This window comes from Ranitomeya variabilis, chromosome 8, assembly GCF_051348905.1.
Source record: "Ranitomeya variabilis isolate aRanVar5 chromosome 8, aRanVar5.hap1, whole genome shotgun sequence".
Taxonomy (NCBI): domain Eukaryota; kingdom Metazoa; phylum Chordata; class Amphibia; order Anura; family Dendrobatidae; genus Ranitomeya; species Ranitomeya variabilis.
The window spans coordinates 201,490,831-201,517,846 of NC_135239.1; the positions used below are offsets into that span (position 1 = coordinate 201,490,831).

General features: G+C 44.0%; 1 protein-coding gene across 9 annotated transcripts in view; it reads right to left on the minus strand.

The window, feature by feature from the left end:
- FOXP1 (forkhead box P1) overlaps positions 1 to 27,016 on the minus strand; it is a 734,927-nt gene that overhangs the window by 639,802 nt on the left and 68,109 nt on the right. For all 9 annotated transcript variants that reach the window (XM_077276201.1, XM_077276197.1, XM_077276196.1 and 6 more), the window contains exon 3: positions 2,690 to 2,776. The gene's annotated coding sequence lies outside the window, so the exon portion shown is untranslated. The remainder of the gene's footprint in view (positions 1 to 2,689; positions 2,777 to 27,016) is intronic.

Sequence of the window (27,016 nt, forward strand, 5' to 3'; positions counted from 1 at the left end):
AATGTGATTTTCTTTTTTTTAGATTCTGATAAAAATTACAGTCCTCTCCATTCTTTGTAGGTGGGAAAACAAGCAAAAATTGGCAGCTTATCAAATACTTATTTCCCCCTCTGTAGATAGGTAGATGAGAAATAGATAGAATGATTCACAAAGAAGTTTGGTCTCCAGTAAGTTCCAGTAGATAGACGAGTACATCTATGATTAGCTGAAGGACGCCTGTTAACACCAAGTGGACCCTTAAACTAGAAATTCTTCCTCGTCTTCAGAAGTGAGCACTTCCACTAAACTTGTCTCTTAGTATTATCACGGAACTCATCACAAGGATGTAATTGAAACCTTGAGGTCCATGAAAATAGATCAGTACTGATGCCTCCTGCTTTCACTCAAGAGTACTTATGTTAACATGCAGATGAGCTGATGCTTCTCCAGCCGCCGTAATTCCACAGTAATTCTCCGCACCACCTGCAGCTCTGGATTCAATAAAACCTGCTCAGCAGAGGCTCCGACATCACACCGCTCCGAGTGTGGCCCGCCGCAGCCTTTTGCATTAAGACGACCCTTTTTTTTCCTTCATTTTTTTTAAGGTGGAGAACTATTCATGGTAAACGTTAATCAATGCGCCATCATAAGAGTGTAATCAGTGCAGTAAGCCTCTGTTCACATCGTGTCTGAGTGATCGAGTTCAGAACACAATTAAATAAAAAAAATTCTAAAAATTGGCAAAAAAAAAAATAGTACATTGTAGCTCAGTAATTACACCTCTGAAACAGAAACTGAAGTCTGTACAGATATTTTGCACCACTATCAGTTTGGGGGTAAAGACTGGCCCGCAGTGTAAAACATTAATCCTATAAGGGCCAAACAATTTTTAGTTTCTGCACTCCCCCTCTTCCAAAAGCCAAGGGTCAATGATGAGGGTCATTATACCAGGAAAGGGCCCTGGAGATGGGTCATTACATAAGGAAGGGTCTCAGGATGGGGGTCAATATACTAAAAAGGTGCCCAAGATGGGGGACATTATACCAGGATGAGCACTGTTACAGGAAAGGGCCAGGAAAGGGCACATTATTACACTATAAGGCCCATGACAGGGAATATTATACCAAGAATTGGCCCAGGATGGGGGGGCATTATTGCTGGCAGAGCCCCAGGACAAGGGATATCATACCAGGAAGGGGCCCAGCATGGGGGGTCATTATCTAAGGAAGGGGCCCATGATGGGGGTCATTGCATCATGATGGGAGTCATTATACCGGTCTGGTGTCCAGGATGGAGGTCATTATACCAGGAAGGTGGCAAAGATAGGGGACATTACACCAGAATGGAGGACGCTGTTACAGGAAGGAGCCAGGATAAGGCACATTATTATAGTAAGGGGGCAATGACAAAGGATATAATACCAAGAACTAGCCCAGGATGGGGGGGACATTATTACTGGAAGAGGTCCAGGACGGGGGATATTATACCAGGAAGGGGCCCAGGATGGGGGTCATTATCTAAGGAATGGGCCCAGGATAGGGGTCATTACATCATGAAGGGAGTCATTATACCAGTCTAGAATCCAGGATGGGATCATTATACCAGAATGGGGGTAATTATACAAGGCAGATGGCCAAGATGGCAGACATTATACCAGGATGGGGGACACTATTTCAGGAAGGGGCCAAGATAAGGGACATTATTACAGTAAGGGGCCCATAACAGAGTATTATAACAAGAATTGGCCCAGGATGGGAGATATTTTAACAGGAAGAGACCCAAGATGGGGGACATTATAACAGGAAGGGGCTTAGGATGAGATATATTATTACAGGAGGGGGGATATTATTACATAAAGGGGCCAGGACAATGGACATTATTACAGTAAGGTGTCATGATGGGGACACTATTATTCATATGTTTTTATAAGATCTAGAATAATACAAATGCTCGTACATCTGACCAACATGGATGTGTGGGCCCGGGTCCAAATGCTGCATTGAGACCCATGGGACTGGAGTTATGCCACTGGCTGTCAGAACCTACGACTGCCATGTTGAAGCCTTTTACATTCTGAGATCACTTTTGACAGTGGCATTTTATAAAGGTCAGATTGCTGCAATCGGTGCTAGCTCTGATTGTATCAGTCACTCTGAGGTGTGGGCTGTATAACACAGCAGGCACCCATGCTATACGGAGCATGCACAACTCCGGAGCCTGCTCCATACAAGCATTGTGCACATTTGCTATACATATACAGCAGATGTTGCCAAGGGGTTAAAAGTAGATGTGGTGAAAAGTCACAAAAATGGCATTATAATTGGGTATTCTGGTTTTAGAAGGTGAAAAAGTCAACGGCCAGGATCTAACATCACTTGCTGATAATAGTGGTTGACTATGCAGAGACCTGGGAATGACTGAGCATGTGCGTCCACCAGCACTCCTCATTAGGCGGATGTGCACATTACTTTACGCTATAAACACTAGGTGGCACCGTACTAAGTAAATGGAATTACTCTTCCCTGGAGGAGAACACCATGTAAATGGCAAATAAAGTTAATCTTTTAGAATTTACAAAATTGTAATTGTAGTTTTAGACCCTTCATAAAAAGCTCTAAAAACAAACAAAATAACAACAGAAAAGAACAAGTGTAAGAGTTGCTATTACAGTTTTCCCACCATACTGCAAAACTAAATATTTTTGACTTACCAGCTTCACCGTGAGACATCACACCCAGTCACTCCTCATGCTTCACTGTTCAGATATCACGCCCTGACCATCAACCATCGACGAAGCCTAGAACACAAACAAAACAGGAACAGGGTGAAATAAAAGCCAAGAAGTCAACAAGGTAAACAAGAAACTGGAAGGACGACTTGTGCCACGCACTGCTGTGTAAATAATGTGCAACAGCCAGGGCTGAGCCAATTTACAGAGTGTTAAAAACATTTTAAAAAAACTACATAAAAGTGCAATTAAGAAAAAAATTATAATTTTCAGATAAAATTCAGTTTAAAATATAAAACTACAACTCCTGAGTGTAAGTCAAATTGGGGACCATTAGAATAAAGGGCGAAAGTGTTGAAGACATGAATCTCAGGCATTGACAATGAGAACAGCTAAACGGCTGTGCTACCCCGTTTCTGTAGTGCCCATACACTTCTATGGGAGACAGGGTAGCACAGCCCACCAGAGGGTGTTTCTTAAATCCCAGGCACCTGAGACAGGTATTTCCCATTTCAGTTTTTCAAAATTCCCCTTTAATTACCCAAGTGTTGCTATTTTTGATTTGCAGATTTTGGCAAGACCTGAGGACCATCTAATGTGTATGGAGGTGGCTCGGTTCTACCCTGACAGCAGATGTGAAGGGAAGGAAGCAGAGCTGTGGAGTCGGAGTCATGGAAATTGAGAAGTTGGAGTCAGAGATTTAGCTTACCAACTGCACAGCTCTGACAGGGATGTTGAGTTGGAGTAGGAGCCTATTTTGGTGGAGTTGGAGTCATGGAAGTTGAGGAGTCGGAGTCAGAGTCGGTGGTTTAGCTTACTGACTGCACAGCCCTGTCAGGGCCGTTGAGTTGGAGTCGGAGCCCAATTTGGTGGAGTTGGAGTGTTGGAAGTTGAGGAGTCGGAGTCAGAGGTTTAGCTTACCGACTGCACAGCCCTGACAGAGATGTTGAGTTGGAGTCGGAGCCCATTTTGGTGGAGTTGGAATCATGGAAGTTGAGGAGTCGGAGTCCGAGTCGGAGGTTTAGCTTACCAACTGCACAGCCCTGTCAGGGCCGTTGACTTGGAGTCGGAGCCTGAGTCGGTGTCATGGAAATTGGGAAGTTGGAGTCAGAGATGTAGCTTACCGACTGCACAGCCCTGTCAGGGCCGTTGACTTGGAGTCGGAGCCCATTTTGGTAGAGTCGGAGCCTGAGTCGGTGTCATGGAAATTGAGGAGTCGGAGTCAGAGGTTTGGCTTACCAACGCCACAGCCCTGGAAGGAAGGATTGGGCAGGTTAAATTTCAACCAGAGGAATCAGGCAGTGGGTTATTTTCACCTTCTTACAGAAAACAAGTGCACGCTCTGCCAAGCTGAGCGTGCATGTGTATGGGTGGGCCAGAAATAAAAGTTAAACCTAGGGCTGTTTTTATCCGATTTTAAGGGAATGTGCACATGTTAAGTATTGGAAATTAATGCACCATTTCGGCTCGTATTTTCTGTAGATTTTTCCCCACTCAGTTTGCGTGAAATCTGCAGCAAAAACGCTGAAAGAATAGACATATCGTGGATTTATATCTGCACCAAATCTGCAAGACATCAAATACATTAGTCAAGTGACCACTGTTGCCAGTCAGTAGTCTCAAGCAGGGACAGTTCCACATGAGCACTGAGCCCAGTGACTGCCTGCAGCGGTTATGCGACAGATGTACATGGACCGGTGTGGTCCACCAGAGCAGGAAAGCAAAGAGGGGCATTTGTAGGAGAGCGAGCGGGCCATTACGTGTAATGCAGCGGTTGGATTTGCAGGTTTATTGCATTATACAGTCGTGGCATATGGGATAATGAAGACTACAGGCCCACATTAATTCAGTATAAATTGCTTTGAATTCACCTAGTGAACCTCTAAGCGCGTCTGTAAGCGCACGGCGAGTTTATTTCATTACACTGACATCTCCATAGAAGAAGATGGGAAAAAAAAAAAAAAAAAAAACAAAAAAAAAAACCAAACCAAGTGATTTGCGAGCTGCGGAGGCGCTGTCATTAGCTCGCTCTAATCTGCCGCCGCCGTGGATGATGTATCAAGTCTCCCTAGTAATAATCATGTCCCCGCGATAAGCAGCGAACATCTGATGTAAACAGCGCCGATACAAAATAAGGACACCGTGTCATCAGCCGAGACAAAACAGGCCAGTTTGTTATGACGAGCTATTAGACAGGCGGAGGGAAGCATCTCAGCCGCTGCGGGAACTTATTCAGCCACAGTACTTGAAAAAATGTTTTTCTTCCAACCAATATTTTTCATTGAAATAAAAAAAAAAGAAAGAAAAAACTTTGCAATTAGTCTTAATTAGAAAAAAAAATCCATCGTTTTGTGTATACAGCTCCTATGCAGACAGACATGTTTCCTTAGTTTTACAAACCCTGTATGAAGCTATAAAAAAAAAATGGTACGAATGACAATTTTCCAATAAATGCATTTTCTGTATGTAAATCTAAACTTAAAGGGAACCTGTCACCACGTTTTTGGAAGATGGGATAAAAATAGCGTTAAATAGGGGCAGAGGTGGGCGTTACATTAGTGTGTGTGTTATGCGTTTATTACCCACCTAAGTTGCCGAAATAACTTTGCAAAGTCTCCGTTTTCGCCTGTCAATCAGGCTGGTCAGGTCACATGGGCGTGGTGTCTTCACCCAGATTTGGCGTAGTTTTCCGTTGGTGGCGTAGTGGTGTGCGCATGCCCAAAGTCCGGAATCCTCTTCCAGGGGATTTAAAATAGCGCGGTGTTCGTTATTGCATTGGTGATCGGTGGGCGCGGCCATCTTCCTTTGGCCGCGCGTGCGCAGAAGCGGCGCTCTGCTGGCCGCGGCTTCAGGAAAATGGCCGCGGGATGCCGCGCGTGCGCAGATGGATATCGCGGCGGCCATTTTCCTGAAGCCGCGGCCAGCAGAGCGCCGCTTCTGCGCACGCGCGGCCAAAGGAAGATGGCCGCGCCCACCGATCACCAATGCAATAACGAACACCGCGCTATTTTAAATCCCCTGGAAGAGGATTCCGGACTTTGGGCATGCGCACACCACTACGCCACCAACGGAAAACTACGCCAAATCTGGGGGAAGACAACGCCCATGCGACCTGACCAGCCTGATTGACAGGCGAAAACGGAGACTTTGCAAAGTTATTTCGGCAACTTAGGTGGGTAATAAACGCATAACACACACACTAATGTAACGCCCACCTCTGCCCCTATTTAACGCTATTTTTATCCCATCTTCCAAAAACGTGGTGACAGGTTCCCTTTAAAGGATTTCTTCCATTGGGATCATCGATTCCGCAACTTTGCTCTACTCATTGTAATCTTTTATAAGTTTTTAAACTGGTCAAAAATATTAAAAGAAAAGATTCCCTGCAGGTCCCGTTCCAGCGCTTACCCAGTACTGTGCCTGTGCTTCCTGCTCCTGATACCCTGAAAAAGCTGGAAATACCCAATCAGCCAATCAGAGGCTGCAGTGATGACCCGCCTCTGACCACGATTGGCTGAACAGTCACTTCCAGTGCATCAAGGATGGTGCCAGGAAGCAGATCAACAGGGATCATTTAGGGGCCAGGATGGGATCTATGATTGATCAATGCATACAAGTATCAATTCTTTTATTTTTTTATTAGTCTGATGACTTTTAAGCAATAATTTTTATATCCCTGAAATGCCCCTTTAAGCCACTGCTATTTTTTTGCAACATAAATACCTGAAATGATCTTCATTCATAATCATATAATCCCAAAAAAAAATGTCAGTACCTGCACCCGGAGTCTTGCATATTGCACAATGGATGAACTTCGAGAAATTTTAGACGGTAACTAGGGCTGAGAGACGAGGTGCTGCCATACTGCCGGTTATTTATTACAGGCATGCAAATTGCCGGGCCGGATTAGCATGGTGTGACATCTTAGCACTGTAAATAATTAGCTATGTGTTTGTGTACCGCGCTCCGTGCCGTCAGGTGCTGCACTTGTTTATCATTTCGAGCATTATCCGCTCCATCTGCTACTTTGGGTGATGGTAATCTTTGGACTGTCTGGGAGGGTAGTGTCTAACTTTAACTATTTGGTTACTGACATTCGGTTAGATCACAAAATTGGGGGGGGGGGCATTTAATTTCCTTTTTTAAAAAATATTAAAAATGTAAGATTTTTAAAAGCGAAAAGATGTGAATTCTTTGGTGTGCATGACGGAGATGGAACATTTTGTACATGCTCTGCACCATATTTTTACTCTTGGCCGCCAGAGATAATTTTAGGTATTATCTGGAATTCTGGAAGTTAAACCCTAATCCACGACCCCGGAGATCCCCAATCCACGACCGCAGAGATCCCCATCGATTCTAAAAACCAAGGCGTACATGAATGGAGCAGTGGTTGTTCATGTGTGCTGACTCTGTTCGTTCTTAATAGGAGCGCCGGAGATAGCTGAAGTCTGTGCTCGGCTGGTGTTCGGCACTCCCGTAAGAATGAATGGAATGGCAATGTGCATGTGCACGATCGACCACCTCTCCATTCACATGGGGCTCTTCAATGTCCTAGTTTTCAGGAGTGGTCAGAGCCCCAGTGATCATTAGGAAGTTATCCCCTATCCTGCAACAAAAGAAGTGGAGATCCCGTAGAGTCAGAGAGCGTGGTTACCAAGTACTGAGGAGCAGATGCAATTATAGAGTCAGCAGAGCATTAATGACTTATGGAGAGTCCAAACTTTCATCTATCATTAACATCAGCACAAGCACTGAATGCAGCCGTACATCATCAAGCACAATGCTGGATGTGTGGAGTAAAGTCGCCACCACTGGACTCTGGAGGAAAATTGTTCTGTGCATTGACGGATCACACTCCTCTATCTTGCATCTGATGTACAAGTCTGGGTTTGGTGAACGCCCAGAGAATGTTACCCCCTGACAGCATTGTTACACTAAGAAGATGTCAACCAGGCTAGGTGGGTGAAGAATCAGCAGGAGCAGGGAACAAAGGCACCGATGAGATGTCAATCAGACTAGGTGGGGGGAGATTTAGCAGAAGCATGGAGGATGGACAATGAGGGGCTGTCAACCAGGCTAGGTGGGTGGAGATTCAGCAAAAGCAGGGAGGATGAACAATGAGGAGCTGTCAACATGGGTAGGTGGGAGGAGATTCAGCAGGGGCAGGGAGGATGGACAATAAATAGCTGGGTGGAGATTCAACAGGAAGATGGACAATGGAGGATGGACAATGAGGAGCTGTCAATCAGGCTAGGTGGGTGGAGATTCAGTAGGAGCAGGATGGATGGACAATGAGGAGCTGTTAATAAAGCTAGGTGGGCGGAGATTCAGTAGGAGCAGGATGGATGGACAATGAGGAGCTGTTAAGCAGGCTGAGTGGAGATTCAGTAGGAGCAGGGAGGATGGACAATGAGCTGTCAACCATGCTAGGTGGGTGGAGATTCAGTAGGAGCAGTTAGGATGGACAATGAGCTGTTAATCAGGCTAGTTGTGTGGAGATTCAGCAGGAGCAGGGAGAATGGACAATGAGGAGCTGTCAACCATGCTAGGCGGGTGGAGATTCAGTAGGAGCAGGAGGATGGACAACGAGGAGCTGTCAATCAGGCTAGGTAGCAGAAAATGAAGTTAAACTTTCAAAAAGGATTATGCCATCATGGATTTTAATCCCATGGATCGAGATCCATGGAGAACGATTTGGGCCTTTTAGTGTAGTCACAAACATTCTTTCCATCCAACCTTGCTACAGTATACATACCACAGTATTTAGTATGGATAAAACAAGCAACACTGCGCTGTACGGAAGAAGCAGTGTTCCATCAGTAGACGCTTCTACATGTGTTCGGCATTTTCCATTAATCTAAATCAGATGAAGATTTACCTGGGAGCCACGATGGAGATGCTGCAGTTATCACACTGTGTTCCTGGACAATAACATGTATAGATTTGGATGCCAGCATTCACACTTGTGGAACAATCGGAGCCAGGCGAGGCCTCCGCCGCTCAGCATCTCCGCACATGAACAAGCGCTGGGGGAATAGGATGTACAAACACCTTGTTCTTCCAAACAGAAGCGCTCTGATTTCTAAGTTTTCATCTCGCCCATCGCACACTTCTCCCCTCAGTCATATATCCATGGTAGAAAGAAAAAAAAGTCTATGGGGAACAGGGAAGAAGCAGCTGCCGGATCCCAGAGGACGCCTATAACAATCAACATGTTTATTCTGTAAACCGTTATCCAGTCCATAAAAGACATGAGAAATCTTAACGACACAATTATAGAATGTACATAAACCTGACTTACGATTTTTTTGCCTCTCAGGTCCTTTGACAAAGATCTCAGAATTGTCTAATTTCCATTTACTTAAAGGGAATGTTTTTAAGGGACAAACTGACATTATGGGGAAGTTGGGTTCGTCTGAGACCTCTACACTGCAGACAAGATGCAAACCATGATCCATGGAGGAAGGAAAATCTTAGCCATGTTTTGTCTCATCCCCTTTGGTACAGGATGACAAGAATCTGTACAGGATTCTCCTCCCCTGAGGAACAGCACTATTAAAAAGGTTGCAAAATTGGCCCTTGAAAAGGGTGTAGCAGTCAGACAAGCCTCTGGCTCTACTATACTGAGAAGTAAAACCTGGAGCCCCCTTATTCATCTTTACACTAGGGTCCCATCTCATCTACGTATGCCCATGATGCCACTAGTAAAGGTTTCCCTTCTGGCACAATGAGAATGATTGTCTCAATAGGCACCTCTGCATAATATTACATTTCCCTACAGAAGCAATATAAAATCTTCCTCCCAATAACATCAGCTATTCAACGGGTTAGGATTTCATGATATTACAACAATTTGGTGAATCTACCCAAAAGGTCAGTGGATACAGCCCCCCTGATAGTAATAAATGGTCATTTGGGTCCACACAACAACCCTATGTGTTGTCAAAGGATAGCTGAAGCAGAAACTGCATGCATTGGATCTGCAATATCAAACAGAAAAAGTTTTTTCACATTTTTATATACATTAAGGCTATGTGCACACGTTGCGGATTTTGATGCGGATCCGCAGTGGATCTGCAGCTGCGGGTCCGCAGCAGTTTCCCATGAGTTTACAGTACAATGTAAACCTATGGAAAACAGAAACCGCAGTGCCCATGCTGTGGAAAAACCGTGCGGAAACGCCGCGGTTTACATTCCGCAGCATGTCAATTTTTATTGCGGATTTCGCAGCGGTTTACACTTGCTCCACAATAGGAATCCGCAGGTGTAAAACCGCAGGGGAATCTGCACAAAATCCGCATAAAAAACGCGGTAAATCCGCAGGTAAAATGCAGTGCCTTTTACCTGCGGATTTCTAAAATCCGCTGCGGAAAAATCCGCAGAGGTCCATTCTACCTGTGCACATAGCATAAAGGAGTATTGTGAACACAATTCTATTGGATTACTACAAGTGCTGATCCAGAGTAACTGCTTGTATTATACTGTACTTCAAAGCTGTATTCTTAATTCAGCTAGCTACTTTTGGAAAGTGGTCAACGAGCATGTTATCAGATATACCAGTAACACTGCAAATGAGCTCTTATACAATATCGGGTCACTTAGTGCCAGGGGTAAAGACCAGCCTCCAAACAGATTTTGGACATTTTTTATAAGTGATCTAGATAAGATAACAGAAGGCAAATTAATCAAATTTGCAGATTATGCAAATATAGGAGGGATATCTAACACTAAAGACATAGAGAAAGGATTCAGAAGAATCTAGATGAGCTTGAACAATGGGCAGGAAGAAATGCAAGATTCTACATCTGGGCAAGAAAAATGGAAATTACATCTATAGAATGGGAGGAATAGAACTAAGCAACAGCACGTATGAAAAAGACTTGGGTTATACTAATAGATCACAGACTGCACATGAGTCAACAGTGTGATGCAGCAGCAAAAAAGGCAAACAGTTCTGCGATGCATTAAGATATATTCACACAACACCAAATATAAATGTTGGGGAGAAGCATAAAGTCTAAATCACGTGAAGTAATTCTCCCCCTCTACTCCTCCTTGGTCAGGCCTCATCTGGAATACTTTGTCCAGTTCTGGGCACCACATTTTAAAAAAGACATAGAAAAACTGGAGCAAGTTCAGAGAAGAGCTACCAGGATGGTGAGTAGACTACAAAGTATGTCCTACGTTGAACGGTTAAACGATCTGGGAATGTTTAGCTTGCAAAAAAGAAGGATAAGAAGAGACTTAACAGCGGTCTACAAATATCTGAAGGGCTGTCACAGTGTAGAGGGATCATCATTATTCTCATTTGCACATGGAAACACGAGAAGCAATGGAATGAAACTGAAAGTGAGAAGATACAGATTAGATATTATAAAAAAAACTTTTGACAGTGAGGGCAATCAATGAGTGGAACAGGCTGCCACGAGAGGTGGTGACGTCTCCTTCAATGGAAGTCTTCAACCAGAGGCTGGACAGACATCGGTCTGAGATGGTTTAGTGAATCCTGCATTGAGCATGGGGGTGGACATGATGATCCCAGAGGTCCCTTCCAACTCTAACATTCTAGGATTCTATGAAGAGCATAACATTTGTTTACCTGGTGTAAATGCAACTGTTCTCCTGAATCTGATGATGTTTTTCTCTTTTTCCCAAGTCTCTTTATTCATGAGATATTACCCCTCTTCCTGGTATAAAAATCTGGTCTTTTAGCCAATAGAGCGTGTCCTCATGAAGATGGCCGTAGAGAAAAGTTCATGATCACACCTGAATCCGGCATTGTTTTTCTTTTGCTAGTGCTCCTCTCCGTTCACGAGATATTGCAGTTTCTTCACCATATAAAAAGCTAGGGTATTTTTTAGCCAATTGGGCGTGGTCCTCAAGAAGATGCCCATAGAGTTGATGATCACACCCCCTTGTCTAAAAAAGACTAGATTTATATACAGGGAAGAAAGGGTCAAATCTCATGAATGAAAAAAAAACAAAAACAGGAAAACAAAAATAAAAACATCACTGGATTTAGGAGAGCAGAAGTTTGGAAGATCATTTTGCCACCATTCTTGGTGACCTTGGTCCAATAACTGGACTAATTTGGTTTCCTATTTTCTAGATGTGTTATTTATAAGTTATTAGAAATAAATTTGTATGAGAGTTCTGTATAAGATAAGAGCTTTCCTGTAAGAATTCCCACCATGTAGTACCACATTTTTCCTGCAGTGGCCGCTGCAGCAGAAACGTAATGTCAGATGTGGCTTACTCAGGCGATCAGATGGTCATTAGGTTCATCTTTATCTGAAGTTTAGTAGTCTCGATAAATATGTAAACTCTTAGTTTACATTAAGAAATTAGAGTCTGACGCCCTAATATTCCGCACCATTCCAGTTCCATTAACACCCTATCAAATAAACATGACAGAACGCTAAGAATCCGACTTAAGGTTTTCCAGGTGCTAAAGATTTCACAAACTAGCAAGAAGCAGATCATGTCAAAATAAAACATGTTAAACATTGCTATACATATTCTTAATATATTAGTCTATTTCCTCCATCTGTCCTCCGCCATAAGAATCCTGACTTATCGAAATGTCAGGGATTTTAAGAGGGAGGTGGAGAAATAGAAATTCCAAAGTTTCATCTAAAGAGGATGCTCGAAGTTAATTTCTTGTTAAACCAAAAACACCAAGAAGTTCACTAAGGGAACACTCAAGAGTCTCTTGGGCGGGGCATGACACACGGACTCCCTCTTTGGTGTCATGCTCCGCCCTCTCAGGCCTATACGTTTCGCCTGGAGTATTCTTCACGTGCTTCTACGGTATTTCTTTCATTGCAGACCGCATGACCCAATCTTTTAAAGCTTCATAGCAAACAAACATCAGAACAATTCTCTGGGGCTGCATTTGATATATCCATATTATAATTATATTTAAATATGGGGAAACATATTAAATTAGCATCAAGACAGGCAGCAGAGCGCAGGAATTAGATTAGGAATGCATTACTATCAGGTGTTTGCTATTGACCCACCTAATGCGGATGTTTTAGGAATCTGAGACGCCACAATTTACACCTCCTGCCCGCTTATCCACAAGTACGATGATATGTGCTGTTCTGGCCGGTGTATTATGACATCGGGTTTATTACCATAAAGCTCCACAAGTAATGCTACTTTAATAATTAAGGTATACTACTTTATACAAGAAATGCCAAATTATAATTTTCATATAAAATATAAGACAAGGAAATTGTTATACTACTCTATAAATAAATGACATTATCCTGCACTGGCCCAGAGTTACATCCTGTATTATACTCCAGAGCTGCATTCACTATTCTGCTGATGTAGTTACTGTGTACATACATTACATTACTGATCCTGAGTTACCTCCTGTATTATACCCGAGCTGCATTCACTATTCTGCTGGTGCAGTCACTGTGTACATATATTACATTACTGATCCTGTACTGATCCAGAGTTACATCCTGTATTATACTCCAGAGCTGCACTCACTATTTTGCTGGTGCAGTCACTATATACATACATTACATTACTGATCCTGTACTGATCCCGAGTTACATCCTGTATTATACCCTAGAGCTGCACTCACTATTCTGCTGGTGCAGTCACTGTGTACATTACAGTACTGATCCCAAGTTACAACCTGTATTATACTCCAGAACTGCACTCATTATTGAGGGCTGGAGTTGGGGAACACTGCTGCACATTACAAACACTGTACTTTTCTCGATAATGAGTCATCCAATAAAGGATGCACACATGTTCAGTACGTGATAGGTCTTCATAATCATATGTTCTGGAAAACCTCTGGTTGCTGTAAAGGGCAGCTGTCAGTAAGATCAACCCTCTTAAGATGTCTGCATGGGCATGCAGATGATAGAAAGTTACCGAAAATAAATTAACACCTTGATATTTGCAATCCGATGTTTAATTCCAGAGAATACCACATTTTTCATAATATGTAAATGAGCATTTCAAATCTATGGGCCCAACATACTGTAGATCTCCCTGAGAATCTAAAACCTACAAGTAGCAAAATGATCATATAGCCTGCAGTAACTAAATAAGTAAATATCAAAAGTGCATTTATATAACATGGGGTTCTTAGTAACATTGTTTTTGATCAAAAATAGCATAAAAGCCATCACACCATCGGCAAGGTGACCCTGTTCGGGATGGTCCTACACTGTCCAATATTAAAAATGGCCTCCCTTCCTTGAGCTGGAAATTACATTAAAAGCTTCTCTAGGCTGGTGTCCACAGGATGGGGCCCGGTTCTGTGATTGCCCTTATTCACACAGAGGTCAACTCTGACAGATGGTACGGAATTTAATATTGGACAGTGTAGGACCATCCCGAACAGGGTCACCTTGCCGATGGTGGGATGACTTATGCTACTTTTGATTAAAAACAATATTACTAAAAACCCATGTTATTTAAACGCACTTTTTCTTTTTTACTTATTTAGTTACAGCAGGGTATATGATCATTTTGCTTCTTGTAGGTTTTACATTCTCGGGGAGATCTAGGTTCTGCCCAGAGATCTTAACAGCTCATTTACATATTAAGAAAAATGTGGATTTCTCTGGATTAAAAAAGTCGAATCGCAGATATCAAGATGTCATTTTATTAAAATTTTCTATCACCTTCATGCCCATATAGGCGGCTTAATAGGGTTGATCCTACTGACAGATTCTCTTGTGTAAATATTATTGTTGCAGTAAATATTTGTGATTTTTACACCTGTCCTTTTATATATTATACTACAACCTTTTTTTATTTTACCCTGTGAAAGTTGATGGGCTCTATACCCTGCCGAGCACAGGGATCCTGCTGGCTTTGCCAGACCCTGGAAACGTGTTTCGAATGACCAAATGTGTCCACAAGTTTAATTGTCGGAACCAAACCAGACACAACAAACCACAAAACAGTCCGCCCTGGCTGGTCGTAACTCATGTGTGCAGGATCCAACTCCAGAAGAATTTACTGAAAACCTGATTTCTGCCACAGGCTTTTTTTCATCCCCGACAAGAATGTCAGATTTTGAAAAGTTCCAGGTAAGAAGATTGGGTCATCCTTAACATACAAGATAAGTCATTAATGGACTCCGGGAAAGCAAAATAGAAAAAGGAAGTGTGTACTCAATGGTGTTCCTTGAAGAACTTTGGGTGCAAGATCCTTAACAAAAGCTCAATTTTTGACACACATGATAGCATGGTATTCCTAAGATTGGGCCATAAACAGGTCATAACTATGGTGCAAAATCAGTGATGTCTGCAAGTCAAGACATCAAGGAACCAAACTGAGACATTGGAAACAAAGTCTAGATCAGTGTTTCCCAAACTCCAGTCCTCACAGACTCCACAGGTCATGTTTTCAGGATTTCCTTAGTATTGCGCAAGTAGTGGAAGTATCATCAAGGCATCAGGAATTGTCTCACCTGGCAACACTATGAAAATCCTTGTTCTTATTGTACTTCCAACCTGGCAACATTTGTGGACTCTAATGGGTCTCCTATAAAGATAAGGACCGCTTTTAGACAATTTTTTTTGTCTTCTCAAATGGGTCCTTGGACATTCAACCAATTTTTATTTCAGTGCCATTTGTTCTACTTCATGATACATAATTCACATTTTTATTCATGTCCAATCCCTGATGAAGCTGCCTTTAGCAGCGAAACACCTGGGGTTCCTTTTCCACTGACATCTATTATTTTTCAGGTTACTCAGGTGCCATATTTAGGGTTTGTGTTACTTTGTTATGTGTATCACTATCATTCTATGAGTTTAGTGTACACGTGGATATACTTAATGCCTCAATATTACATGTCCTTGAAGACTGTTAGCCCTTGCGGGCATTGTCCTCATGATTATTGTACTTGTTTTTAATATTATATACCCTTTTTCAAATGTAAAGTGCCATGGAATAAATGATTATTTGTTGATTATAAACAAAAAAAACCCTTGCACTTTATATTTTTACTGAAACATACAATAATAATAGCACTTTATTTGGATATTGTATAAAATACACACTGGTGTATAGAGGCCTGACGAAGTCTAAAAGAAGAATGTAAGCCTGTGGGTATGTTTGACATCTATGCTGGCATCAGTGTGAATGCACCCTAACAATTAAATAGTAACTATTACATTGACTTTTAGGAATTCTGCTTTCACAAGGTGGGCTAGTCCTCTATTAACCCCTTAGTGACAGAGCCAATTTGGTACTTAATGACCGAGCCAATTTTTACAATTCTGACCAGTGTCACTTTAAGAGGTTATAACTCTGGAACGCTTTATCGGATCCCACTGATTCTGAGATTGTTTTTTCGTGACATATTGTACTTCAAGTTAGTGGTAACATTTCTTCGATATTACTTGCGATTATTTATGAAAAAAATGGAAATATGGCGAAAATTTTTAAAATTTTGCAATTTTCAAACTTTGTATTTTTATGCCCTTAAATCAGAGAGATATGTCACAAAAAATAGTTAATAAATAACATTTCCCACATGTCTACTTTACATTAGCACAATTTTGGAAACAATTTTTTTTTTTTTGTTAGGGAGTTATAAGGGTTAAAAGTTGACCAGCAATTTCTCATTTTTACAACACCATTTTTTTTTAGGGACCACATCTCATTTGAAGTCATTTTGAGGGGTCTATATGATAGAAAATAACCAAGTGTGACACCATTCTAAAAACTGCACCCCTCAAGCTGCTCAAAACCACATTCAAGAAGTTTATTAACCCTTTACGTACTTCACAGGAACTGAAACAATGTGGAAGAAAAAAATGAACATTTAACTTTTTTTTGCAAACATTTTACTTCAGAACCATTTTTTTTAATTTTCACAAGTGTAAAAACAGAAATTTAACCACAAATTTTGTTGTGCAATTTTTCCTGAGTACGCCGATACCCCATATGTGGAGGTAAACCACTGTTTGGGCGCACCGCAGAGCTTGGAAGTGAAGGAGCACCGTTTGACTGTTTCAATGCAGAATTGGCTGGAATTGAGATCGGATGCCATGTCGCGTTTGGAGAGCCCCTGATGTGCCTAAACAGTGGAAACCCCCCAAAAGTGACCCCATTTTGGAAACTAGACCCCCCATGGAACTTATCTAGATGTGTAGTGAGAACTTTGAATGCCCAAGTGCATCACAGAAGTTTATAATGCAGAGTCGTGAAAATAAAAAATATTTTTTTTTTAACAATAAAGATTTTTTAGCCCCCAAGTTTTTATTTTCACAAGGGTAACAAGAGAAATTGGACCCCAAAAGTTGTTGTCCAATTTGTCCTGAGTATGCTGGTACCCCATATGTGGGGGTAAACCACTGCTTGGGCGCACGGCAGAGCTCGGAAGGGAAGGAGCGCCATTTTGGAATGCAGACTTTGATAGAATTGTCTGCGGGCGTTATGTTGCGTTTGCAGACCCCTAATGTACCTAAACAGTAGAAACCCCCCACAAGTGACCAAATTTTGGAAACTAGACCCCCTAAGGAACTTATCTAGATATGTGGTGAGAACTTTGAATGCTCAAGTGTCATGATCTCTGCAGGCAGAGATCATAGCAAGCCTATAGAGGGACAAGCTCTCGGAAGATGGAACTATACTGACCATGAACTAAGCCTGCCGCGCAACTAGAAATAGCCAGGTAGCATTTCCTATTTATCGCTAGATGCCCAGCTCTGGCCTAAGACCTAAATAGCTAGCAGAGGGAAATATAAGACCTGGCTCACCTCTAGAGAAATATTCCAAAGAAGACAGTAGCCCCCCACATATAATGACGGTGAGTTCAGATGAAACAACAAACGCAGCAGGAAAATAGTCTTAGCAAATTTGAGGTCCGCTTACTAGATAGCAGAAGACAGATAGTATACTTTCATGGTCAGCAGAAAAACACTAACAAAACACCATCCAGAGATTACCTTAAACTCTGGCATTAACTCATAACGCCAGAGTAGCAATCCCTGATCCACGAGAGCTTTCCAGACACAGTAACAAAACTTCAGCTGTGAACTGGAACAAATAGGCAAAACAAAACATGGACAAAAGTCCAACTTATCTAGTAGTTGTCAGAAGCAGGAACAAGCACTGAGAGGCATCAGATAACATTGATGACCGGCAAGAAACCACCAGAGAAATGAGCTTAAATAGCGACACCCACTACTGATGGAATCAGGTGAAACAGGAAAGAGGATGACAAGTCCAATTCCACAAGCGGCCACCGGGGGAGCCCAGAATCCAAATTCACAACAGTACCCCCCCCTCAAGGAGGGGGCACCGAACCCTCACCAGATCCACCAGGGCGACCAGGATGAGCCCTATGGAAGGCACGAACAAGATCAGAAGCATGAACATCAGATGCATTGACCCAAGAATTATCCTCCTGGCCGTAACCCTTCCAGTTGACCAGATACTGGAGTTTCCGTCTGGAAACACGAGAGTCCAAAATTTTCTCCACAACGTACTCCAACTCACCCTCAACCAACACCGGAGCAGGAGGCTCAACTGAAGGTACAACAGGTACCTCATACCTGCGCAATAACGACCGATGAAAAACGTTATGAATGGAAAAGGACGCAGGGAGGTCCAAACGGAAAGAAACAGGATTAAGAATCTCCAATATTCTATAAGGGCCGATGAACCGAGGTTTAAACTTAGGAGAAGAGACCCTCATAGGGACAAAACGAGAAGACAACCACACTAAATCTCCAACACAAAGCCGAGAACCAACACGACGATGACGGTTGGCAAAACGCTGAGTCTTCTCCTGGGACAACTTCAAATTGTCCATAACCTGCCCCCAGATGTGATGCAATCTCTCCACCACCGCATCCACTCCAGGACAATCCGAGGATTCCACCTGACCGGAGGAAAATCGAGGGTGAAACCCCGAATTACAGAAAAACGGGGACACCAAGGTGGAAGAACTGGCCCGATTATTGAGGGCGAACTCTGCCAATGGCAAAAAAGCAACCCAATCATCCTGGTCAGCAGAGACAAAACACCTCAGATATGTCTCAAGGGTCTGATTAGTCCGCTCGGTCTGGCCATTAGTCTGAGGGTGAAAAGCAGATGAAAAAGACAAATCTATGCCCATCCTAGCACAGAATGCCCGCCAAAATCTAGACACAAATTGGGTACCTCTGTCAGAAACAATATTCTCAGGAATACCGTGCAATCGGACAACATTCTGAAAAAACAGAGGAACCAACTCAGAAGAAGAAGGCAACTTGGGCAGAGGAACCAAATGGACCATTTTAGAGAAACGGTCACAGACCACCCAGATGACAGACATCTTCTGGGAAACAGGCAGATCTGAAATAAAATCCATCGAGATGTGTGTCCAAGGCCTCTTAGGAATAGGCAAGGGCAACAGCAGTCCGCTAGCCCGAGAACTACAAGACTTGGCCCGAGCACAAACGTCACATGACTGCACAAAGACTCGCACATCTCGTGACAGAGAAGGCCACCAGAAGGATCTTGCCACCAAATCCCTGGTACCAAAAATTCCGGGATGACCTGCCAATGCAGAAGAATGTACCTCAGAGATGACTCTGCTGGTCCAATCATCCGGAACAAACAGTCTATCAGGCGGACAACGATCCGGTCTATCCGCCTGAAACTCTTGCAAGGACCGCCGCAGATCAGGAGAAACGGCCGACAAAATTACTCCCTCCCTAAGGATACCTGTGGGTTCAGAATTACCAGGAGAGTCCGGGTCAAAACTCCTAGAAAGGGCATCTGCCTTAACATTCTTAGAACCCGGTAGGTATGACACCACAAAATTAAAGCGAGAAAAAAATAAAGACCAGCGCGCCTGTCTAGGATTCAGGCGTCTGGCAGTCTCAAGATAAATCAAATTTTTGTGGTCAGTCAATACCACCACCTGATGCCTAGCCCCCTCGAGCCAATGGCGCCACTCCTCAAACGCCCACTTCATGGCCAAAAGCTCCCGATTCCCAACATCATAATTCCGCTCTGCGGGCGAAAATTTGCGAGAAAAGAAGGCACAAGGCCTAATGACGGAGCAGTCGGAACCTTTCTGCGACAACACTGCCCCAGCTCCGATCTCCGAAGCGTCAACCTCAACCTGAAAAGGCAGATTCACATCAGGCTGACGCAACACAGGGGCAGAGGCAAAACGGCGCTTAAGCTCCTGAAAGGCCTCTACAGCATGAGGGGACCAATTAGCAACATCAGCGCCTTGTCTGGTCAAATCAGTCAGTGGTTTAACGACATCCGAAAAACCAGCAATAAATCGGCGGTAAAAGTTGGCAAAGCCCAAAAATCTCTGAAGACCCTTAAGAGAGGAGGGCTGAGTCCAGTCACAAATAGCTTGCACCTTGACGGGATCCATCTCAATGGAAGAGGGAGAAAAAATATACCCCAAAAAGGAAATTTTCTGGACCCCAAAAACGCACTTAGACCCCTTCACACATAAAGAATTAGACCGCAGAACCTGAAAAACTCTCCTGACCTGCTGGACATGAGAGTCCCAGTCATCAGAAAAAATCAGAATATCATCCAGATATATTATCATAAATTTATCCAGAAAATCGCGGAAAATATCATGCATAAAAGACTGGAAAACTGAAGGGGCATTAGAAAGACCAAAAGGCATGACCAAATACTCAAAGTGGCCCTCGGGCGTATTAAATGCGGTCTTCCACTCATCCCCCTGCCTGATCCGCACCAAATTATACGCCCCACGAAGATCAATTTTAGAGAACCACTTAGCACCCTCTATACGAGCAAACAAATCAGTAAGCAATGGCAATGGGTATTGATACTTAACAGTGATCTTATTCAGAAGCCGATAATCAATACATGGTCTCAAAGAGCCGTCTTTTTTTGAGACAAAGAAAAACCCAGCTCCCAAGGGAGAAGAAGATGGACGAATATGTCCCTTTTCCAAAGACTCCTTTATATATTCCCGCAATAGAAACACAATCCATTCTTCCGTCTAAAATTCTGTCGCTCGCTCCTGGACAGAATTCTATCACACTGCATACTTTCTGGCGTCTTTTCCATAGACACCGCCAGATGGTGCACCGGTTTGCGCTCCCGCAGACGCCTATCAATCTGAATAGCCATTGTCATGGACTCATTCAGACCTGCAGGCAAAGGGAACCCCACCATAACATCCTTAACGGCATCAGAGAGACCTTCTCTGAAAGTTGCCGCCAAGGCGCACTCATTCCACTGAGTAAGCACAGACCATTTACGGAATTTTTGGCAGAAAACTTCAGCTTCGTCTTGCCCCTGAGATAGTGCCATCAAAGTTTTTTCTGCCTGAAGTTCCAAATGAGGTTCCTCATAAAGCAAGCCCAAGGCCAGAAAAAACGCATCCACATCGCGTAACGCAGGATCCCCTGCTGGCAATGAGAAGGCCCAATCTTGAGGGTCACCCCTGAGCAAGGAAATCACAATCCTAACCTGCTGAGCAGGGTCTCCAGCTAAACGAGACTTCAGGGACAAATAAAGCTTACAATTATTTCGGAAATTCTGGAAGCTAGCTCTATTCCCTGTGAAGAACTCCGGCAAAGGAATTCTCGGCTCAGATACCGGAGCATGTACCACAAAATCTTGTAAATTTTGTACTTTCGTGATGAGATTATTCAAACCCGCAGTTACACTCTGGAGATCCATTATTGTCAGGTGCACACAGAGCATACAGAGATTAGGAGGAGAGAGAGAAAAAAGACTGCAGCAAGGCAGACTGGAGGAAAAAAAAAAAAAAAATTCCAGCAGACTTCTTATCACTCTCCTTTCTCAACCTGGGTCTTTAACACTTTATTGGCCGGTCAAACTATCATGATCTCTGCAGGCAGAGATCATAGCAAGCCTATAGAGGGACAAGCTCTCGGAAGATGGAACTATACTGACCATGAACTAAGCCTGCCGCGCAACTAGAAATAGCCAGGTAGCATTTCCTATTTATCGCTAGATGCCCAGCTCTGGCCTAAGACCTAAATAGCTAGCAGAGGGAAATATAAGACCTGGCTCACCTCTAGAGAAATATTCCAAAGAAGACAGTAGCCCCCCACATATAATGACGGTGAGTTCAGATGAAACAACAAACGCAGCAGGAAAATAGTCTTAGCAAATTTGAGGTCCGCTTACTAGATAGCAGAAGACAGATAGTATACTTTCATGGTCAGCAGAAAAACACTAACAAAACACCATCCAGAGATTACCTTAAACTCTGGCATTAACTCATAACGCCAGAGTAGCAATCCCTGATCCACGAGAGCTTTCCAGACACAGTAACAAAACTTCAGCTGTGAACTGGAACAAATAGGCAAAACAAAACATGGACAAAAGTCCAACTTATCTAGTAGTTGTCAGAAGCAGGAACAAGCACTGAGAGGCATCAGATAACATTGATGACCGGCAAGAAACCACCAGAGAAATGAGCTTAAATAGCGACACCCACTACTGATGGAATCAGGTGAAACAGGAAAGAGGATGACAAGTCCAATTCCACAAGCGGCCACCGGGGGAGCCCAGAATCCAAATTCACAACACTCAAGTGCTTCACAGAAGTTTATAATGCAGAGTAGTGAAAATAAAAAATATTTTTTTTTCCCACAAAAGATTTTTTTAGCCCCCAAGTTTTTATTTTTACAAGGGTAACAGGAGAAATTGGACCCCAAAAGTTGTTGTCCAATTTATCTCGAGTACGCTGATGCCCCATATGTGGGGGTAAATCACTGTTTGGGCGCACGGCAGAGCTCAGAAGGGAGGGAGCACCATTTGACTTTTTTAGCGCAAAATTGGCTGTCGTGTTTGGAGACCCCCCTGATGTACCTAAACAGTGGAAACCCCCAAATTATAACTCCAACCCTAACTCCAACACACCCCTAACCCTAATCTTAACCCGATCCATAATCCTAATCACAACCCTAACGATAATCACAACCCTAACCCCAAAACAGCCCTAATCTCAACCCTAACCATAACCCTAATCAAAACCCTAAATCCAACACACCCCTAACCCTAATCCCAAACGTAACCCTAATCCCAACCCTAATCCAAACCCTAATCCCAACTCTAACCCTAACTTTAGCCCCAACCCTAACCCTAACTTTAGCCCCAACCCTAACCATAACTTTAGCCCCGTCGTCACAAAAAAAGTTCAATGTAACCTTTTTTTTGTACGTCGCGTCCGCCATTTCCGCGCATGCGTGGCCGTAACTCTGCCCCCTCCTCCCCAGGACATAGACTGGGCAGCGGATGCGTTGAAAAACCTGCATCCGCTGCCCACGTTGTGCACAATTTTCACAACGTGCGTCGGTACGTCGGGCCGACGCATTGCGACCGCCCCGTACCGACGCAAGTGTGATAGAAGCCTAAGGCTACTTTCACACTAGCGTCGTACTCGGCCCATCGCAGTGTGCCGGGCCGACGTACCGACGCTAGCGTTGTAAGCGCCGCACAACGGGTGCAGCGGATGCTGTTTTTCAACGCATCCGCTGCCCCATTGTGAGGGGAGGCGGGGGCGGAGTTCCGGCCGCGCATGCGCGGTCGGAGATGGCGGACACGTCGCACAAAAAAGTTACATGTAGCTTTTTTTGTGCCGACGGTCCGCCAAAGCACGACGCATCCGTCGCACGACGGATGCGACATGTGGCAATCCGTCGCAATGCGTCGCTAATGCAAGCCAATGGAGAAAAAACGCATCCTGCAAGCACTTTTGCAGGATGCGTTTTTTCTCCGACGCATTGCGACGGAAGCCAAAAAACGCTAGTGTGAAAGTAGCCTAACCCTAACCCTAGCCCTAACCCTAACTCTAGCCCTAGCCCTAACCCTAACTCTAACTCTAACCCTAACCCTAACCCTAACCCTAATTTTAGCCCCAACTCGTCTTCTCCTGCCGGCCGGCAGATGGCAGCAGATGGCGGGCGCACTGCGCATGCGCCCGCCATAAGGAAAAAGCCGGCTGGCAGGAGAAGACAGAAGAGGACCCAGGGACACCGGGTGAGTATCATAGGGTCCCCGAGTCCCCCTATTTCTCTGTCCTCTGATGTGTGATCACATCAGAGGACAGAGAAATACAGATCGCTTTTTTTTTTTTTTTTTGCGGTCGCCGGTAAACTGTTAATTACCGGCGATCGCAAAACAGGGGTCGGTGCAAACCGACCCCGATCATGTTCTTTGGGGTCTCGGCTACCCCCGGCAGCCGAGACCCCAAAGATCTTCCGGGTGCCGGGCGGCGGGCGTACTGCGCGTGCGCCCGCCATTTTTTCCCGGAAAAAAGATGGCGGCGCCCATGGGGACCCACGAGGAGCACCGGGGGAGGTAGGTAAGTATCGGGGGGCTATTGGGGGCCATCGGGGACCCTATTTCTCTGTCCTCCGATGTGCGATCACATCGGAGGACAGAGAAATTAAACGGCACATCGCGTTTTGTTTTTTTTTGTTGCGACCGCCGGTAAATGGTTAATTACCGGCGATCGCAACTCGGGGGTCGGTAAAAAACCCCCGAATCATGTTCTCTGGGGTCTCGGCTACCCTCGGCAACCGAGACCCCAGAGAAAATCCGACTCTGGGGGGCGCTATTCACTTTTTCCACAGCGCCGTTAATTAACGGCGCTGTGGTTTAAGTACCCTTAGCGTCCGCCGTTAAAAGGCGTATCGGCGGTCGTTAAGGGGTTAAGAGACAACTTGCATATTTAATTTCCCAGAGGAACATGCATGGCTTACAAGTCTCCTCACTCTGACATACAAGGCTTGGCTTGTCACTCTCCACAAGGATAAACGTTACCCCTTAGACCCCAATCCAGAGCCTCTCACCTAGCCAAATCAGATCTCATCCATTGTACTGATGAGGGGCAATAACCCGAAACACAGTATCTGCAGACTAAGTTTCTGGTTTGGCTTTTATCCTAAGTCATATTGCAAGAATCGTTGAAGAGTTGATATTGACTTTTAAGATTGCGGCTTCCAATACGTGGCGCTAGAGTCCTAGTCTTCTTCCTCTCGTATGAGACAATTTACATATTTAATTTCCCAAAGGAGCATTGCATGGCTTATAAAAGACTCCTCATGCTGGCATGCCAGGCTTAGCTTGTCACTCTCCACAAAGAAAAAACGTTACCCCAGTGAGAGAGCGCTCACCAGCGGATTGGGAAATACTCGCTTGGCAGCGGGATAAACATAGACAGGCACGGTTTTTCCACACAAATCAGTCCATACGGTTTAATTAAGCGTCATAAAGTGGACCTTAAGCCAGGTTACACATCACCGGCTTACACATAGTCCATTACTTCATCACGTATGGTTTTACATCATTAGCTTGCGTCACTAAACAAGCTGATTCTTATCTGACCAGTTGCCGTGGGTGACCGCACAGTTCATAGAGTATCATAAGCACCAACAGTCTATGGTATCTTACGGGAGCTCCTGCTCCACACGCTGACTTCTTGTCAGTCCTCTCTACTGGGAAAGCTGCCTTACGGAGTTCACCAACTTGCCTGGCAGGCACACATCAGTCAGTCCAGAGACACCGAAGGACGGTAGCTTCCCCAACAAAGACCGTCCAGGTCCACGGTCTCTCAGGTGCTCCAGGAAGACTCCACTCACAGGAGCTTCCAACACAGACCGTCCAGGACCACAGTCTCACTGTGCGCTATTCAGGACGTCCATCCCACCTGGGACTGTTCAACACACAGACATGTGGCCTGTCCGGGTGTTATTTAGAACGTACGTACAACACCCCAAACCACCAGGTCCAAAGCCCCACCATGTGCTGTTCAGGGAGATAGCACTCCCAACACATAGGCTCTTCAGGACCTTCAGTACATGGACCATTCAGGTCCACACTCAGAGACCATGTGACCAGACCTCAGTCACATTATATGGTTGTAACAACTTCCCTAGATGGGAGTGTGTGTGTGGCTAGTTCGACCCGCCCATCTCTCATAACTAGCCCTGCCAGCCTCCCTTTATAATTATACCAAAAACTATACTTGTGGGACTACAGGTCCCACAACAACAAAATCGCTTTAAGCTGACAGCGCAGAGTAACTTCCTCTGCGACACACATACCGGCCATTCACAACAATGCCGGACTTTGTCTCACCATCATATTTATGCGTGCAACTGCCATGCACTCTCACGGCCTCAATAATCCTCCGTGCGTATCCTGGGAAGACCATGCAGCGCCCCCTACCTGTAACAGGGGTCACTGCATGGTAGATCCTGTGTTATCTACTGTATATAGAGGTGCTATCCATCATTGTACAGGAGCAGGAGGTGAGCTGTGACATCACCTATTGTGATTGGTGGATCCTGTGTCATCTACTGCATAGAGGTGTTATCAGTCATTGTACAGGAGGGAAGAGGAGGTGAGCTGTGACATCACCTATTGTGAATGGTGGATCCTGTGTTATCCACTGTATATAGATGTGTTATCAGTCATTGTACAGGAGGAAGAGGAGGTGAGCTGTGACATCACCTATTGTGAATGGTGGATCCTGTGTTACCCACTGTATATAGAGGTGTTATCAGTCATTGTACAGGAGGAGGAGGTGAGCTGTGACAATCTATTGTGTATGGTGGATCCTTTGTTGTCTACTGTATATAGAGGTATTAGCTTTCTCTGAAACACTTAAAAAAAATCAAAAACCATAAAAAATTAAAATACTGTTAAAAAAAAATGGTACAAAATATCTCCTGGCAAATAGCATAAAATAGTTACTTGTCTTAAATATGCAAAAAAAAAAAAACAACAATGCAAAATTTCTTCATTGTAAACCTAGAACAATGGCCGCTGACTACAATTTAAATAATATAAGTGAACAGGCCGTAACATTAACCTTTTCAAGCCTCTAAAAGAAGAGAAAGAAGGAAAAAAAACCCACAACAATTCTTTAATGTCTCGGCATTCACAATGTGAGGGCTATGTGCCTATTATAATCAATGCGCTTATTGTGCCTCTAAACTTGTTAGCACTGAATTACAGTAATTTTTTTTGCTTACATGCACAGTGTTGCCGCTAATTGAAGGTGCCCAAAAATAAAATACAATTGCGAGCACAACATGTACATAAGTTAGTAGTACAATACTAACACAGACATTAGACGAGAGCGGCCAAGTGATGCAAATTTTGCTACTTTTCTCGCCCTGCATTGAAAAAGTTGGCAAAAAACCAGAACTATAATATATGCCCCCTGTGAGGTCGGACTCTGAAATTGACAAATCAAACTCCCCAGCGAAGCCCGACCGCGACAACAATGTGAATTAAACAATATTGAAGTGCAGAGGGCGTATTTAAGCAGTCTAT